Source organism: Scomber japonicus, chromosome 3, assembly GCF_027409825.1.
Source record: "Scomber japonicus isolate fScoJap1 chromosome 3, fScoJap1.pri, whole genome shotgun sequence".
In the NCBI taxonomy this organism is placed as follows: Eukaryota; Metazoa; Chordata; class Actinopteri; order Scombriformes; family Scombridae; genus Scomber; species Scomber japonicus.
Window position 1 is genome coordinate 18,193,107 of NC_070580.1, and position 19,769 is coordinate 18,212,875.

A 19,769-nucleotide genomic window follows, 5' to 3' on the forward strand; every position below is an offset into this window, starting at 1 on the left:
TTGTCCATCATAAAGACTGAGAGCATTAATGTATTATAGTAATGTTAGAAGGCAGAACAAAACACATATCTATCTCTGAATTTGTTGTACATCATGCTGCCGCAGCCTTTACATTGACCTGACTGTATTTCTGTCAGTATTCAATTCTAACTTGTGCAGTGTTGACAGACGAAAATGTAACTAGGTGTGCCCTGGTAAGATTGCTGCTGTGACTTTTATGGAAAAGTAATTTCCCATCAGATCAGTGTAAAGGTGTGCATGTCTGATAGGCACAGGCACATTATGGCATTCTCCATTTTACATCCACTTTATAGTTTTTAAGTCCCCACTCTCCCCATTAAAAAAATTGCAAATCACACTGTGATGAAACACTCATCCATCTGCTATACAGTCTGTGAGCCATATTGTTAAGCAGGAGGAAAAAGGAAGGAAGAAATGCTGTCACTGGCTCATTGCATACCTTACATCGTGAACTGAATCTGTAAACAGATTCCATGCATAAGAAAATGGGAAATAACTGAGCGATTTAATGGAAATAGAGAGTGTGCACCTCATATAAACATTATTATTTTGTCAGAATGCAGATGGAATGCTTAAGTCATGAATAAATCATGTGCCACTACAGACAAGCACTGGTTCTACTTCTACTTACACTATTGGTTGAAAGCCAAAAGGCTGTTACCTATAAAATAGTACCTCCATGCACTAACTCTGTATAGCCATATCTATCAAACTACCTGTCAGGTTTTAGAAATCATCAAGGAAACCAATAACTTATATATTTATATATTTGCATAAATAGCAACACAGTGAGACAGACGTAACTGTTTGTCCCTGGTGCCTCTGTGGCTCAGCCACAGATATGCTAGTCACACAAACTGCCAGAAAAATACTTTCTAGACCTGTGAGTTCATGACTGTGACTGACCAGGGCCAAGCTAGCAGGCCTGTCTCTCACCACACACACACACACACTCCTGAAAGTAGTAAACATGCCCTTTGGAGTTTTTCCAGGGAACTTGAAGCTGCTAACAGTTAGAAATGAGCGGTGAAGTTTGGCACATACCTTGATACCACTACTGCTTTGATTAACAAATAGGTTGCAGCAGCTCTCTTTACTGTACAATACAAACACCCTGCTCAGTTTTCAAGCATGTGGATAAGGAATCTATCAGTTCAAATCATTCTCCTGCAAAACAGTTATATTCCTCTTTACACATGACAGTAAAATTAATGTGAGAGGACCAGACTCACCCCAAAAAAGATTAAAAATGTCCTGCTGCTGCAGTAATCTTTATTATTAGCACTACAGCAACCACAATGTACATACCCGTATGCAGAGGCATAGTACAGTCCTGTGCTGCACTCTTTGGCTTTAATATTTCATACTTGTCAGCTGGCAGTGAAAGCCTGCAACAACTGTATAAGCACATGTACTTCAATAAGACTATTTGCAGAATTCCTCAAGGACTGGGCCCACTTAGTTTTTATTAATAAAACCTTAGCTGAATGAAACACTCATTTAGTAAGACAGCTGGGAGTGGGGATATGCTGCAGGATCACAGAGGATGCTTTAGTCTTTGTCGCTGATGTGATAAGAGTGACAATCACTCTTGTGATTGGGGCAATAAGCATATGTTGCTGGTGGTTCTGTGAGGAAAAGCTGTGGCCGGACCTTGGGGCCTGATGACAGTGGGATTGATACTCCACTGATCCTGTCACTATCACACAACATGCTTTGTCTGATCTGTGGCTAATGCTGCATTATCACCATATCTCCCTTTGGACCATAGAGGCTCAGAGCTGCAGCTGCATGAACACACACATACACACATAGACCCTTTCCACTTGGCCTTTTGAAACAAGTACTTTCCAAAAGACTGTTTGGAAAAAATGCGTATGATTCAGCGCTGAAGAGGCAGAGCTTCCTTCTACAGTATAACTGGTGGCCTTGGTGACAGAATACACCATAGTCATCATCAGATTTCACACTGAGCCAAAGTAAAACAAACCAAGTGGTAGCCATGGCCTCTTTTTTCTGTTTGTTCATCACAAACTGTGCACAATATAATCAACCCTTTAAAACTGAAATATAACTAAACTGACCTTAGCCCTTTGCTGTTGAACTGACATAAACATGGGTGAAAAGTTACAATGAAAGGCAAAGTAATGTACTGTATTTAACTAAACTATTGGACTAAGCCACAGAGGGATTGGGCTGTTTGTGCAGCATGAGAATAAGAAAAGTTGAGTGTGCAGGAAATTAAAAATACTGTCCACTGCCTAGCAACTGGGCTGTGTGTATGACAGTTGTGGCTGACTATGAATCATGGTAGAAAATGAGAAAAAAAAAATTAAAGTGTCCACTGAAGTCTCCAAGTTCAACTCAATGAGACCAGTTAGCTTCTGTATTTCACAACAGCAGCAGATCGCAGATGGGCACAATTGGATGAAGATCAGAGTATCATCCTGGACAACATCAAAACAATTTTATTAGAATCAAAAATTAATATAATAAAGTAGCAAGCTGGACCTAAATGAGTAGTCAGCTGTTTGGCCAGCAGCCGGTGCTTATGGAAAACTTGATGAGGCTCTTGTAGAAGGATGGCACACAGCATTATTCCCCATTAGAGTTGGCTGCAGCAGCTTCCCAGCAACATCAGTATGCTATTTTATTTTATTGTATTGTATTTTTTAAAGAAGACGGGTTTGGAACCAAAACAACTGAAGTTAGATATCCATGGCAGCTTAACCAGCTCAAGATGGTTGTGGTTGACGACAGCCCCTTCTACAGGTGAAGGCTACTTAAGTCCTCACTGCCCCACTGAGGTGAGGTGTACAGGCTGGGGGGGCGAAATGCTTGCAATGCAGTAACGGGCAACACCATATCTATTTTCCATAAGCTTCACTTACAAAAAAAGAAAAGAAAGAAAGAAATGTACAAAATGTGAGGATCTGAGTGTCTGTTGTGGGAAGGGGGCAGTGGTGGCCTAAAGGTTAGAAAAGTGAGCTTGTGACCAGAGGGTTGCTGCACACACCATTGGGTGGTCTTATTCCACTGTTTGTGTGTTAGTAGGCCCATCAGAGACCCAAATATATATACAGAAAAGTATTGAAAAAAAGGGAGTTTTTCAACACATACAAACAGAAACATGAATCCTAGGTGGTCACAAAAGCTAAAGTGAGCCTATTCTAATTGCAAAAAAGGAAGGAATACATTGATCCCATTGATTTAAAATGTCAAAACCAAAGTGTTTAGTTCCCCTGGAGTATCAGGTGGTTTCATTCATTTAATTGTTGGAGGGCTGATCAAGGAAATAGTCCCATATGTATTTATAGAAAACACTGATCTTGCGATCTGTACTTCATTAAGACTCAAATAACCACACTTGTAATTGGGTATTTACCTTTGTTTGGAGATAAGCAGGCAGATGCTTAGGGAGTGAAAAACAATTATCATTACTATACCAGGGGAAATCTGTCTGTTCCTACTGTGCAACAAGTTCAGAAACCTAAAAGACCAGACAGACCACAGGTGTGTAAATATCAAAGTCAAACTTAGCAGCTAGTGTTTCAGTGCCAGATCTGAGCCTTCAGGAGCCTTTGTGCCACCTTATGCCTCATTTGACTCAATCAGAGAAATGTGATAAGTCTAAGATGGCACACAGAGCTACAACCTGTCTTTGTCCATAATGCAAAACTTCTCTGAGGTGGTCCTGTTATCAGCTAGTACTTTACTTGACATAATAACCTTGGCGGCACCTCAAAAAGCCTAAAATCAGCTAAATCAATTCCAATAAAAACATTTTTTTTGTTTGAAAAGTAAAACCTAAGCCCTGCTAAGTTTTCTTTCTTGCAGAAACAGGATCTGAAAGAACTACTGACAAAGCTTTATCGGCGCCCACATTTGACCTGTGATGAAATCTGACATGCGAAGAAGTGTGCCAGCCAGCCCTTCTCTTCTGGGAGAATTCCTGGCATGCTCACATCGTCTCTAGAGTTTCGTTTTTCAGTGAAGCATGATGCAATTGACAAGTCCAGACATAAAAGCATCTCCTCTGTCAAGAAGGAAGATCAACAATTTAAAATAATTCATCCTATTTCTTTATCTTCTTGCTGTGCCCATTTATTGCATCAGCATCCTGCGAGCAGCCTCATAAAGTTACACGACATCAAGGCTCTGTGTGTGTGTGAATCAATGTGCATGTGTTTTGAGCAAGTGTGACCCATCCTTGTGGGACTGGGAGCTGGACACAAAGGCTACAGTGTGGGCCCTTGCTAGCTGAGAACACAGGGTCGCTGTTGATGTTTAAGGCTTGGACCATTGGGATCAGTGCTATAGCTCACACTAGTCACTTGCCCCTTTTTAGTCAGCATGACAACTGCCTTGGCAAACCGTGGCAAATCCCTTTATGGCCACTGGCATGAGAAAATGCCTGAGGGGACATAACTGAAGAAGTTAAATCTTACTGCTGATGAGAGGAACATATGTTGAATCATAAAATGATTTAAGATAAACACTTAAAAGCAAATAATGCCTCAAGCCATCTGGTCTCCGTTTCCTGATTATTAAATTGTCAGACTCTGTTTTAGGACTACTTATTAATAAAGAAGTGAAATCGGTACAAGGTTTTTATTACACACTCTTGTTGTTATAGTACCCAAATTTACTCAAAGTTCATTGAAAATGTTATGACAGGAGCTATGGGAGGAAATTTATCAACAGTGATCTCGGAGGAAACTTGCTTTTGGAAAGTGCAACAACACTAGGGAGTGCTCCATCCCTGTTTGGAATTTTTAGTAACAATTGGTGTTTTAATGCAGGACTCTGGGCAGGGGTGATGTGCTGTTGTGTAATTATGGTAGCTGTTTTTATTGCAAGCAGACGATTCACTGAAAAATGAATAAAGCATCAGCTCTGTTGTGTGAAAAATGGATGTCACACTCTTGAATGAGAATGATTAAATTCTTATATTACCACTGTGAAAAGAATTAAGTAACAAAGACAAAGTTGAATACATTATTGAAAAAGAGCACAAGAAGATTTTCACACCCCTAAATCTATAAAGGGCTGGTCTGCTGGTGCTTCCTGTCCCCCCACTTCTGTTGAATAAATCAAACTGGCCCATAAATATAAACTATGCACTAATTTGAAAGTTCAACTATGAAGACAATAGAGGTAAACAGTAGATGTCATGAATCAATACTCATGCAGAGTAAAGGAGATTTAACTCATTTTAAAGTGATTTTTCCTGCTTTCATAAAGTGCTGACAAATACTTGTTACAGTGCAGGTAGAGCTCACTTCTCACAGACTTGATACTTTTCTCAGTGTCGGCAGCATGAGACACACTGACATTAAAACAAATAACACATTGAGACGCTTGAATTCTTATAATCTCCCCACTACTATATAATATACTACATATGCTGGGGAAAACTGGTGTTAAAGCGAAGATGAGTTACTGAAATGATATCGACAACGATGGGAATATAAGGAAACAGAGGTATAGTAGAGAAGAAAGACAATAAAAGTTGGCTGAGTTGGCAACTCTAGCCTGCAGTAAGATCCAGTGAGACAAGATATTATCACTATACTGAGCTTTCTAAACACACAGAGATTCTATAATCTAATTGATTTTAATTTTCATAATTTCTCAAACTCTTCCTCACACTGTCCTTGGTCGCCTACACACCAACCATGAGCGTCCCGATGCCGCCTGTTCTCCAATCTACGTGTTGCAAAATGTGCCAATCCAGACTTAAGACCAGAGGCCCTCAGAGACACGTGCCACTTCCTATTCTCAGATCCAATCAAGGAGGAAATGGAAGCAGCTTGCATGAACACGTGCACATTAGTGAACGCAAAAACATGCACGCACACACATAGACAAACACATATCTGGCGGTTTGAAAGGCAGGGACGGAGAGATTCAGTCTCCTCCAACAGATGGCTACCATGCCTTGGGCAAAGAGCAAGTCTGGACAGCACACTGACAACTGCTGCCAAAGCAGCAAGGGATGAGAGGCGAGAAGACCAAATCTACTCTCTCTATGTATTCTGAGTGAATGTGAAGCATGACTGAGAAATGTCACACAAGGTGTTTGATGACAATTCTGTGTCTGGATGCAAATTTCCTTAACCAATGGCCAGCCACTGTAACAGATAATCCATGAATCATTCAAAGTTTCTAAAAACACAGAATGCATGTGTTTCCTCAATGGAAAAGCAGAAAATATGTATTGAATGAATAGCTACAAAAGGACCATTTTGGGAAAACTGAGAGCTCCATCATGTTAAGTTACAACACGTTTTACTGTGCCATTCCTGTGGTATGGAAAACCCCCTCTCGCCGTGCCTGCAGCAAGGCTCTGATTACGGTGAAAATCAATTAATCATTAACATCACCAGTTCTGGAGGCATGAAAAAGAGAGGAAAACTAATGCATTTGATTAGGGAACCATACATTTGCAGAAAATTAATCAGTGGAAGCTGAAGAACTGCTGAAGAACTATGTGATGGTTGTGTGACTCCTGCAGAGATTATTAGGAACCATGGAGACATAGACAAAGTTTGGGCAAAGTTAAGCTTGTTTCCGTGCTGCTGTGCCTCAAACAGAAACACAATCTCAGCTGAATCACAGTGTAAATCTTTCCGTACTGTTTTTGTATCGAATCCCAGGCCATGAATGCAATGAGCAGTCACAAGGCTAGATACAAATGCCTACAAGTCACACAGTGCGTCTTCCTTGAAGGCAAGGATGCTGCGCAGACATCCTCTTTCCGTCAACAGAAGACTGAGACATAAAGGGCTGCTGAGGGAGGAAACGCAAATAAAAGTAAGGGCAATAACACTGAGGTATCATGCTGAAATGTGTGTGAGAAATGCTCAGTTGACAATGGAGCTCACCGAAACTCAAGATTCTGTCGACCCTGAAAGAGTACCAGAGGTCTAATGTACTGATGTCTGGAAATGGCTCCGTAGCTGTCTGTATGATGTGCTGTCTTGCTTTTCTAGACTTTGACCTGGAGCCACATTGCTTCTAACTGTCCATCTTATTTTACCTCAAAAGTCAAAGATAAGAAAAAAGAAGAAAGAATTTTCTCACTACAGTTGCTCAGATGTAATGGTAAAATCCTGCGTTCCTTAACAAGATAAGATTGTGATGTGAGAATGTAGCCTCAGGTGTCAGCAGTTTTGATGGGACTTAGATGAAACAACAATGAAGTCAAGTAGAAATCTGACATTTATTCATTATTTTATAAATATCCCAGGGTTAGGTTTTACCCTCTGAGGTTCCTCCACATCCCGTCCTATTCCTTTCTGGTTAAAATAAACGTTCTACGCTCCCCTGGCAACTGTTTCTTCCCTCAAAAGTCTTTTCTACAGACTAACTCTATCTCTAAATCACCTGCTTTCTGGTCCACAGGGGGGGGAGGTTGAGACTGTGGCAGAAGTCAGAAGTGCTGTGTGAAGGTGAAGTGCTCTTTGGAGGTGGGAAAACAAGAGGTAGGACAAAGTCAGCAAGGGTGAAGAAAAGGTGGGAGTTAGAAGTGGGATGGATTGAACACGGGGAGAACATGTTGACAGGAGACTGAGAGCAGTGGGACAGCAAACCATTAATCGTGGAGGACAGCAACGAGGATCAACTGAAGAGAGTGAGAGGAGGAGAGAGATGGTCTATACAGAGGACATTTGAGTGAGGTCCCACTGTGAAGGTGCCAAATTAACTGGCCAGTCCCTCGCCCTAACTGCCAGTGACTGAAACAACCTTGAAATCCACAACACTGCGGTGAAGACAAGTGTATAAAAATTGAATTCAGAAACACTCCACAACAGGAATGCTCCTCTCATTCAGGCACTGATATGAGTCAGCCAATTTGTATTACAAATGGCTCAATTATAGTCCTTGAATTTGCTGATGGGAAAATATTTAAATAGGTAAGGTCTTTCCCGTACTCATTTTTTTCCCCTTGGCTTTCATCCAAGTATTTCTCCTGCCTTATTTCATCAGCTCTGAATTCTGGTGGTGAAAATTTGACAGAGCTGTGAGCAGGAGTGGCTATCAGGCCCACCAGATGGAATTAATTCATTATTGATGTTCATTTTCAAACTGTTTGCAGGAGTGAGGGAGCGTCAAGCAGGAGGGTGATGAAAGTCTGCAGCCTCCCAAGTTTTTTGTAATGTGCTGCAACATCTGGAGCAGGCTTCCCTGGCTATGGTGCTCCTACAAAGCAAATAATTAGCCAATCCATTTCCCAATACAAGATGACTTGATCTAAACATATTGATACTAGTAGAGCTGGTATTCAGTGATTTTTAAAAACAGAATGTCATTATGGTAACTACATCTTAATAGCAAAGATACACACATTTATGTTATTTTGTATTAATTTGCTCCTTTTATACACTTTCCTAACACTGTGACAACTGTGTATTAGTAAATCAGTAAATCAATCTGCAAAATCACTTATTTAAATAAACATCATACAATGGAATGACTCAGAGAATACAGGTCTGTGCAAAGACATATCTGTTTAAAATCAAAAATTACTGCATTTATTTATCTATGTGAAGCAATGATGCATGTCCATCTTTGTCCCAGTATCTGTGTTCCAGTTTCACGCCCATTCCAACTTAGTCTAATCAGAGCTTGCATCTTTCAGGCATCTGGTGAGGTCAGGGTTAGGATTGTGTTACATGACCTCTGACACTACACTGCAGCCCTAGCTAGAGACAAAGAGCCAGGCTAGCATGAAGGGTATAAAAAGACAATTCTTCCACACACACACACACACACACACACACACACACACACACACACACACACACACACACACACACACACACACACACACACACACACACACACACACACACACACACACACACACACACACACACACCCCTCCATCCTACAGCAGGACTGGGGTCACATACTGATTAATACCTCATACAGATGTTCAAATCTGCTAAGAAAAGACACAACACTAGGCCACTTCTTTAGATGGATAAAACAAGCTATGTTGCTCACACAGCTTTAATCACAGCATAAAAATATATTGTGAAATCAACTAAATAATGTGACATGATTTCCGTAACACAGGTTTTGCTGTCTGTAGTCATTCCTCCTATTCATACTAGCTATTCCAAGTTCCCTTCCTAAAGTGATATATATTTAAGTGATGTGGGAGAAAATCCACAGTCCTCATTCTGTGTAAAAATACATTCCAAAGTTTATCTTATCTTTTAAGAGGCCTCAGCTGACTGAGTGAGATAAATAATGGGTATACTCCAAAGTTATTGTGTTTAAAATCAAGTTCCTTGTTTTGGTTTTCCGAGACAGTGTTTCCTTTCCAAGTAAAGCTAAAAGGGCAGTAACCCAAAGAGGTAATTTCAAACTAAATGTTGTGTAATTCTGGAAGATCCCCACTTTATTTATCTCAGTAAACTTCAGATAAACTTGGAAATAAATACCTCTTTACAAACAAACTCAAATCAACATTGGGTATACACACATTTGTGAAACATATTACTATCTGAACACTACACTGAACTACAAATGTGTGTCCTGTGCTGTACTGTTTTGTGCCTGAAAGCCCCATAACAAGAGCCACTCCACACAATCCTAATTTGAGGGTCAATCTCACTTCCAGCAGCAAAACAAAGCATGCATGTCCCCCTGGCAATGGCTATCCATAGTCACAACAGCTGCAGCCTCACAATGATGAGGCTGAACCCTGGGAAGGAGTGCTAGCCTGTGATACAGCTAGGGGTGGGCGATATGGCAAAAATATCATATCACGATTTTTTAATAATAAAATCACGATCACTTGCACTCACACTAGCCAAATAATCCGGACTTTAGGGGGCAAACGTGCTTGGGCATGGTACGATTGCCTAGTGTGAGAGCACCCCAAGAGGGTGGTGGGCATGAGCTCACTGGGGGCATCTTCTGCATCATGGGCTTTGGACGACTGGAAATGTACTGCTGATGCATTATACATACATCCATTACCAGCCCACCCCTCCTGCACTAACCTTTGCACATACACATTCTCATGTACAGGCATACAGACAGAAATGATGGAGGAAAAATGTTCCATGAATAAAGGATTAGTGCATCAAAATATGAGGAATGTAGAGGACACATAGAAAAAACATTGGATAAAAACAATGCTCGGTGACAATAACCGAACAATGAGGCAACTTTAAAAATGGAAACTTCCTTGATATTGTTCTAATTACCAATGTCCAGTTTTATAGGCCTATATACAGGCCTATATACAGGCCTGATATTGGATATCTGCTGATACTGAGACTGATTTGATACTTTATTTACATCAATATTGATTAAATAAATATCTGACTTATTACAGTAACAGGTGCAGCCTACTAAATTTGGATCACCTTATTTTTCCCAAGCTTCTTGAGACATAATACTGAGATTGGTTTATGGGTATAATTATAGTTATTGCACATATGAGTCTATTACTCTGTGGGAACTGTTGGAAGTACCGAAACACTGAATTGCACAGCTGTGTTTGTGATTGGAGTTTCTTCCTTTTACGAGCAATCAGAGTACAGACAAAGGCTTGCACGACAACAGACAAGTTTAATTTTGCTGTGCCGTCATTACTCATGAAATGTTCCAACTGCAACAGCAACGTTTGTTATTTTAGATGACAAAACAGATCGCCAGCGCCAGGTAGAAATGAGAAGTTGCTACCTGAATGATTTCTTCCCTGTGTTGGAGCGCAGTCCAAATCAGCTATTATACAAATCCTTAACATCGGCTCAGTAACTGAAAAGAATCAGAAGTCAAGTTGAGGAATATGTGACTCTACTTGTGCAATTGGAATCACTTTTTTCCTGAAGGTGAAGGCAAATGCTAGATTTCAATGTGGCTGCATGTATCCACTTATTTGAGCATACTGACCAGCTTAAAAATACAGAGCAGGTCACAAACCCAGTATATTCCTATTAAAACTTCCCAGAAAGACCATTCTTGATACATTTTCTTGACAAAGAACAAACACAATATACAATATAGTTATTATTGCTTTGCTTTAGCTGGAAACGATTGCTTTGTGCAACACATAACAGCAGAAACTGAAAAATATGTCAATTAAAATGAGATCAGTTCCAGTTTGGTTATATTGGTGAAACAACAGATGTTAACTAGATTATGTGTAATCGTGTGCTCTTTTGTTATTTTCCAATAGAAAGACATTCATTTGGTAACTACTTGATGCAAATCATTTGCACATATAAACAGATTTTTTTCAGTTTATGCACCTTACTTCAAGCACCTCAGAGTGGACATGGCAGTCCACAAAGTCACCAGCCTCCCAGTCTGGCCTGGGATAATTACTCCAAACTGAAAGGCCATCGATCAAAGAGCAGACGAGGTAACCAAGGCTGCCTGTGACGACTGGCCTTCTCACAGTCCTAAAAATCAGAGGCTGTCCTGGCCTTGAAGCCTGCAGACATGAAAGAGCCAACCAGACCGATGCACCTGACGCGGCCAGAGCAAACATCATCACTCAGCATTTCAACTCAAGTTTACATGAGACACTGCGACTTTGAACCCAATTTTCACTTTTAGATAGAACCTGTTCTCTTTCAAGATTAATTATATATTTTTTGCCTGCACTGATTAGACATTTAAAACTGGCTTGACATTTGCATTAGTGCCAAAGTAGCAGAAATAGGTCAGGACAGATTTTTAGGATTTAAATGAATAATGCTAGAACTAACTTGCTCTTTTAATATGTGACCACTTTTAGGTGTATTGTAACCAACACATGAAGATGAATGATTTTAAGAGCCGGTAAGGAGGATTTACAGATTAGCAGTAGAAAAAATATGGCACCTGTTTTACAAAAACGACAGTATTTCTTAGCTGCTGTGCTGCATGATGCTTTCAGATAAGTCCTGAATGGTTCATTTATCAAACTGGAAATGCAGAACAAAACATACTCTTAAAAATCCTCATTTAAAACAAGGTTTAGAAAATGTGTTTTGCTGATCAAACAAACTGATAATGTATTACGTATGTTATAATTATCTACATAATATTATGACAGGAGTGTGAAATCAACAAATCTGAAATGTGCAAGAGAGAGTGTTAAGGAAGAAAAAAAGGCAGAGAAGCAGCAATTAAACACAGGAAACAGACAGGAAGTTTATTCCTTCTGTGTCACTATAGCAACCTCAAGTTGAAAAAAAAAGCACAGGAAATGAGAAGAGGAGGGGTGAAATGGGAGGTTTCTCAACAGTTCATGCATTTCACTCAGAGTGCACAGGCTGAAACTTGCATTGTTAACACCTTTCAATGAATGAGGTTGACTTGTCACATCATGAAGGCGAATTCAGTTTCTGAGGTAATGGTTCCAACTTTTAGACAAATTGGATTTTGATGAGCAGCAGGTGATTTAACTTTTCAATTCTTGTTCTCATATTGTGATGATAACGTTTGTATATTTCCATTGTTTCATATAAACGTGTACGATACAGTAACAAGCTGAATTTTCCATTAATAACTTTCATAGTATTCTGTAAATTAAAAAAAAATATTATTGCCATGTTTTTTTTCTGCTCTGTGATCGCTGAGGTGGTAGACTTGAAAAACTGAAACTCTCTTATTCCCTAACAGCTGCCTCATGCCCCTGCAACTAACGGTGGCAAAACTGATGATGTATGACCTGAGAACAGTGGAGGCAATGTCTGCAAGCACCTTATACTATGCTGTAACACAACATCACAGAACCTTATTAATATGTCTGAGCACTAGTTTCTGCTAGAGATGAGGGATACTGTGCAAGCAAGAGAGAAACCCTGTATGCCCAATATGCTAACCAAAAGCCAGAGTGATACAGAAACGGAGTAAGTAAAACGTGAGTAGTCTTACTTTTAGCAAATTTCTTACGGAAAAAAAAGAAAACAATTCAGATGTACCACAGGACTACTCAAGTTTGCAGATGACACCTTCCTGGTTTGAGGAAGGTGTCAAGGAACGAATGCTTGCAAAGGAGAGAGATTTCCTATTTCTGTTGCCGTGTTAAAGCATTGAACTGGATATGAACATATATACAAGGACATTGCTGACATGCCACTGTCCTTAAGGGACCCTTGCAGCTCATCAGCCATGGAAGCTGTCCCACCTTAAGCTAATGGCAATCCTGACCCAAAATAATCTTGATTTCTCACAAGGCCTATTAGCAGTCCAACAACAACCTTGAGCTGTCCTCACCAGTCAGTGGACCCATTAACTGTCAGCTGCTCACTATGAAACCATGAAAGACAAGACAAAACAGCAGGAAAGTTTGCTAGTGACACTGTGTATCCAGGCCCACAGTCACTTTCTCTCCTCTGCAGGTTCATTAGACAGGCTCTGCTCTTTCAATGATTCAATCCTGATAGGTGACAGACAGTTGCACTTTTCTTCTACCAGTTATTTTTGACACATGGGGTTGTGATTATATCAGCTTGAAATGTCGAACAGACGCTTGTTATCCTGCCAGAATTCAATTGCCCTTGCTTCTAAAACTTTGTTTAGACACTGGTTTTGTAAAAGTAACTTTTTGTCATATTTGCTAAGACTGTCACTATGTAAAGACAGCATTACATGAAACTAGTAATCTGCTCCTACTGCAAATTGCCAGAATCCACCGCGACCGGACAAAAACAACCAATCAGAGCCAGGATTGTGTCTGATGGAGTGTCTGACAGCTGTCGATCACTGCTCACGCACACAGGCCCCTCCCCCTTCCTCCTCAGCTCGGTCAAGCTCATATCTCAGAGTTTCTAGGTAAGGTATAGCCATGTGAAAGTCACTGTAAATCGTTTTATATCTAGCTGTGTGGAGTGTAGTTCATGTATTACTGATTCATGAGCCATGTTGTTTACCTGGCCTCTTAAATCGCGTGCCGTCACGCACATGTCAGCCTCCTCTGGGAAAGGGATCTGAAAGTTGTACTTCTTCAAATTTAATGCTAAGTCCTCTCTCTCCTCAAAGTTACCAACTGCAGATTTAACTTTCAAATAAATGTTTCACTTGTAAGTTAATGCACTGCAACTTCAGCTGGGCCTCCTCAACCAAAAAGTAAAAAGGATTTGTCTGATGTGCTCAATTCTCTGCCCTGGGATGCTTTCACTGCAAAAAGGTTGGTCTCACTCTTATTTTGTATCACTTTTTTTTATGTAAGTGTGTGTGCGCCTTGGGGGGGGGGGGGGCTGTAAAAGAACCTAGTCTGAACTCGCCAGCTGATAGCTTATTCCCAAAATATGACTCACTTTACTAAAAGTTGTCCTGCTAGAACCCACGAACATCTCAAATGAAATAATTGAGCAGAACATCGACTTTGTATAAGCTCCAGGGACGTTGTACTACTGCTGACCTTCTTTGACCTTCCATTAAAATAGAAGCACAGATTTCATTGACATTTCTGAAGACTGACCCATAATAACCTGTGAACTGTTATCGGTCATTGCATTGTGACTGTAAACATGTTTACTGGTATGTAAACACATCTGTCATAATGTTTATTACTGCTCATGTACATTAGATACTGCTTCACAATCTCCACCCAACATACTGTACACTTATTTACAGCCTCCTGACTCCTGTTCTATGCCATCAGTGACCTTTCAATAACATTCAGTTATCTCCTGGTTCAAATCAGTCATGCACTATTGTGCCATAATACGGTAAAATCTATGTGTGTGTATATTCTACATGAGTGATATGCATAGTCTGCCATCTGTTACTTGTCTTACACTGACCTTTTGCAGTATGTGGGAGAGTACCATCAATGATTCAGCATGGAATTATCCAAGACCCAAACTTGTACGATCACAAAGTTCTATTTTGGGTGAATTTAGAAAATTTAACAACATTGAGTATAATATATATATAGGTACAGCATATAATAAAGGATCACAGTTAAGAAAGCTTTCTTTGTCTTTGCTTCCACACAATTTGTCTTAAATCCATGCAGGTATTCCTGGTATTCCATTACTTGCATGAGACACCATGTTGACCTGTATTTTAGGCAATAAACCCAACACGTCAGCAGAGAAAAGGTTCAACCATCAACACTTTAATTCTGCTACTGATCCCTTTTCTACCATTTGTGCTATAAACTGCTGTACATGCCAGGAAAGAGAGGGATTATGAGGGAGAAATATAAAAACATAAGCAGAAGATGACCTTTTCGGTTTAGCACAAAGTGACCCAAGTTTGAGTATAGTGTGTGACAAACTGTTTATCCAGCACTAACTACTTTAGTAGTCTCACCACTACATATTTCTGCTGCTGAAGTGGTCTATGAGATCTGAGACAGGTTATCTGTGTTAACAATGTTTACGGTAGTCTTAAGGGGCAACAACTGACAGCAGCAGGGAAATACAGATACAGCCAATAGATCAAAACCACATTAGATACATAAATGAACTGAAATAGGATTAACACAGCCGCAGTCACCTGATGACAAACATTTCATAGTAATACCACATGGGCTGAATGACTGTTGAAGGAAACAGTGCTCTAAGACTTCCTGACATGATGGCAAATTAACCTCTAATACTGACTTAAAGGCTTACTGATATTAGGGCTGGGAAATTCTTGTAATATGTTTGGCATTTAAAACAACCGCAACCAAAGAGAGAGACAAAGACAACAGTTTGATGTGGTTTCATATGGCAGCAATAAGGCAGCAACAAGCATTACACTTAAATTTAAATTATGACTAGCACTGCTTGTAGTGCTTGTAGTAGTAGTTCTTTTGGGAGTGTGAAATTAGTCTGCGTTGACTACAGATATTTGTTGACAATTTTCCCACAAAAGTTAAGGGGTAATCCATAAAAATCACAAGGGAAAGATGGTATGCTCAAGTCAAATTTAAGTCTGTGTGATTGTGAAGTGTGTGTGACATACACACTGTGTGCACAGTGGCTCTCCATGGTGGGCCTGAGTCCACCCAATTACAGGGTAGTAACAATTTAATGTTCTCTATATTTTGTGACCACTGAAAATAAAACATTTATTACATTTGGTCTTGTTTCTCAAACTGTATGGTCATATTACACTGCCAATCAAATAAATATCTGCATCAGGGTGTCATTTAGATGACAGTCTCTCCACACTTTCCCTGAAACAGAGTAAATCATTCAACTAGAGTGACATAATTTCAGTGCTGAGGCAGTCATCACAGATATTTACATTTTCTGAACCCACTGTGCTGGTTTAGTTTAGTGTTTGTGTGTGCACTTACTAGTGACTACCTGGTGATGTAACAAGTTTTTTAATAATGGCTCGTTTTTGTCTAAAAATACTGTACTTTATGGTCTTTGAGGTGGGTCCACATTCATACAGTTTCTGGCTACCCTGCTGGTGTGTGAGTGTGTGGCTGAGTGAGTACTCCACAGGAATACGGAGCACTACTACTCACACAGAGAGCTCTTTGTGTGCACATTGCCCTTGAACCATGTCTACCAAAGCCTCGTTGCAGCTTTGTTTGGCTTACTTTCCTTTTGTTTATGCCACTTCCTTTTAAATGTCCATTTGTACCTCTGTTCCACCCTAATGGAACAAATGGAATTATACTAATAGTTATGGAATCTTGTAAATGTGTAAAATGAATCATAAGTCTGAATCTCATAAATTACACCATGATTTGGTACAACATTGACAATAAGATCCAGGTTAGACCATTTCTTTTAAAAAGGACACGTAGGCGAACACACAGTCACCTTCATTGCTGTCAGTGACATCCTCCCAGCTGGTTATTGTGCCAAAACAGACCTGTTTGCTTTCAAAACACACACTGCCCCAGTGATAATCGCCATAGTAACCAGTGAGCTGAAACCCTAAGCTATCTGGACCTTTCCAAATGTTAACAAACACAGTTCACTGAAGCCAGTGTGTGGAAGACCGCCATCAACCATTGGGTCAAAGATGAACAGACAAAGCAGATTAATTAATTAACACTGTTAAACCTAGAGCTGACTTCTCAACGATGGAAACATTTCCTTGACAACGCAGCCTGGCGACAGAGCCCTCTAGCTTAATCTAGGAGATGGCATAAAGAAAAGGTGCAGATAAGGTCTCTTCGCTGAGTACATGTGTCTGTTGGTTTTCCCCCCCTTTTTGATCCTTATTTATCCAGCGTCGATTCACTGGCCGTAAATGCTCTTTTGCAGGAGCGTCCTGATCCTCACTCACACTGGAAACTGCCCAGTTCAACCACAGTGTAATCTATAGCTCACTGAGCAGTAAGGGGTTAAGTGTCTGACTCAAGGGCATCTCAGGGGTGATAATGAGTTGAATGCAAATGCTCCTCTTTTACTTCCTTGCCCACATCTATTACAACCTTATGATCTCAAACTCTTTTCAGACCACTGCTTCCATTTAAAGCAGTGCAAGGTTTTAACTGTAAATATGACAATTTGTTTCACTGTTCCAGCAAGTTATTTCTATAGAATTTACAGGCTGGTGGTTTATTGTTGAAGGGGAAGTTGGCATGAAAGGAAAACATGAAAAAGAAAAAAAGACATCTACGTAATCACCCAACAAGCTCAGCTGCTTCCCCTTTCTGACACAGTCTACAGAAAGTCACATTAAACTGAAAAAAGTTGCATTCAGTGAAGGGCAAGCTGAGGCACACACATCATTTCAGATGCTAGAATGCTTATGTTCCATTAAAACTCATTATCCATTGGCTCTCAAGGCTTTACCATGTAGAAAGAGGAACAACCCCCCCCCCCCTTCAAAAATGCAACCCTTTCCCCCAGTGCAACCACAATGTTTTTGTCAGCACTGGGCTTGGATTCATTTCTTTCCTCCTGTCTCTTTTTCTCCTTTTTCACCACAGCTGTCCCTCTGACTATACACATTTTTTCATGTGGTGTAATTCAGTCTCGTCATTTGTTGATGCAACTTTGGGCTTGATGCAACTGATCTCCCAGCTAATGCAAATACAGCAGATTTGCTGCCATGTGATAAATGAACTACAAGATGGTAGTGTATAAATCACTAAGTAACAATGTAATTGTACCACTGTAGTGATCTTTGACAGTGTTCTGAAGTGTATAGACTTGACTGGGGGTAGGCAAAGCAGGTCTAGAGTGAATCGCAGGTCCTGTAACAAATAGCACATGACGGTTGCCCTAGAAAAAGATGACAACTCAGACACGGAAGTTAGACACTACTTGGTGCAGTGTTACGTCACAACACGGCTATATATGGTATTATAGGAAATGTGAGTTTTTGAAGGGAGATGTTTCTCCTTTCTGAACAGCCAATCATATATCATGGTAGGACAGCTTTATTTAAACATAAACTAGTGCACAGAAAAGTTTCCTTATTCATTTTACTTTGGTAGACAGCTTTGTTACTTATTAAAAACTCACTAAACTAACATTTTTGAGATCAAACATTGTGTGCCCCTTTTCATGCAGAGTTCTTTGTATTCAATTTCATTAAACATGTATACAGTAGAGGAGATGTGACATCATCTGCCATGTGCTGAATATTTGCTACATCTATGGAGAACGTTATGCAACATATGGCGACTGATGTAAAACTCATCTGCTGCAACTGCACAACATTAAGTAAGCTTAGGTAGTTCAGAGAAGTATCATAAAAATATCAAAACATTATTTTGATGTTTGTACTTTTGAAAAAACTCAAATCATTATCTAAACAATAGCAGCCTGTGAAGTTGTGTCAAGCGTTTTGTTTCTTTTGTTCAACAGATGTATTTAATAAAGTCAGACATCATCTCAGATGCCTTTCATGGATTATCTCTTCATTGAACACTGAGGCAGAAAAATGAAAAATGCCATTTGACTCCTAAAGCAAAAAAAAACTGACATTTAATATAAGGTTTGGGAATCTTGGGAATCAGAGTTTATGAGGAGCGCTTTAAAGGCAGAAACTGAACCCAGCTGTCATTCAGTTTGTAGTCTTGATAGTGTGAATACTTTGGTTTTCAAATAACACTGATCCTACAGCCGCAGAGGGATGACAAATTGCTTATTTTTCCGGAGGGTATTCTTTTGTCTATTGTTCTAACTTAGAAGATCATTTTAGCATCAACTGTATTAAGCTATGACAGAACATATATATTCACTGATAAACAATGTGTGCCATTAAGAATTTCAGAAGAGAGAAAGTAATGTTTCCCAGAGCTGACCATCTCCCACCTTTAACCATATGGGGTCAAAGTATTCATATTGACGTCACTGTGGTTAAATTAAGAATTACACTTTCTTAAACTGCTTCCTCTCAAGTGCCATATGTTCTATTACTTCAGTCTCTTCTATCTATTGTTTTATGTACAAAAGAAAATGTTGCACTTTGCCAGACTGCACTGAGAAGAACTAATCAATCTGACTTTTATGCATCCAGAGAGAAACATATTACACCTACATTTTACTTTGAATGCATGAATGCTCTGACCCAGCACTAAAGAACTGTTTAATTTCCAACAAGCTTCCCTTTAAAATTTATAGAAATGAATGACTGAAAGAGCCCCCTGTAAACTAAAGAGCTGTTCCTCTGAGAAGTCTATGCAGAAGTCCTGATTTCACAGAGGCAGTGTTAGAGATTCATACGTTGGGTTGTGCCTGATGTAATTTCACACTAACCACAAATCTGCAGAGAATGATTTAGAATAGAAAGAATAAAGCTGGACTGTCAGAGCAACCCTTATATGAGGGCAAAATCTCTGTATGATAAACAGTGCAATATAATAAAACCAACTT

General features: G+C 39.8%; 1 protein-coding gene across 1 annotated transcript in view; it reads right to left on the reverse strand.

Moving 5' to 3' along the window:
* LOC128355748 (guanine nucleotide-binding protein G(i) subunit alpha-2) overlaps positions 1–19,769 on the reverse strand; it is a 59,779-nt gene that overhangs the window by 18,353 nt on the left and 21,657 nt on the right. The window lies entirely within an intron of this gene.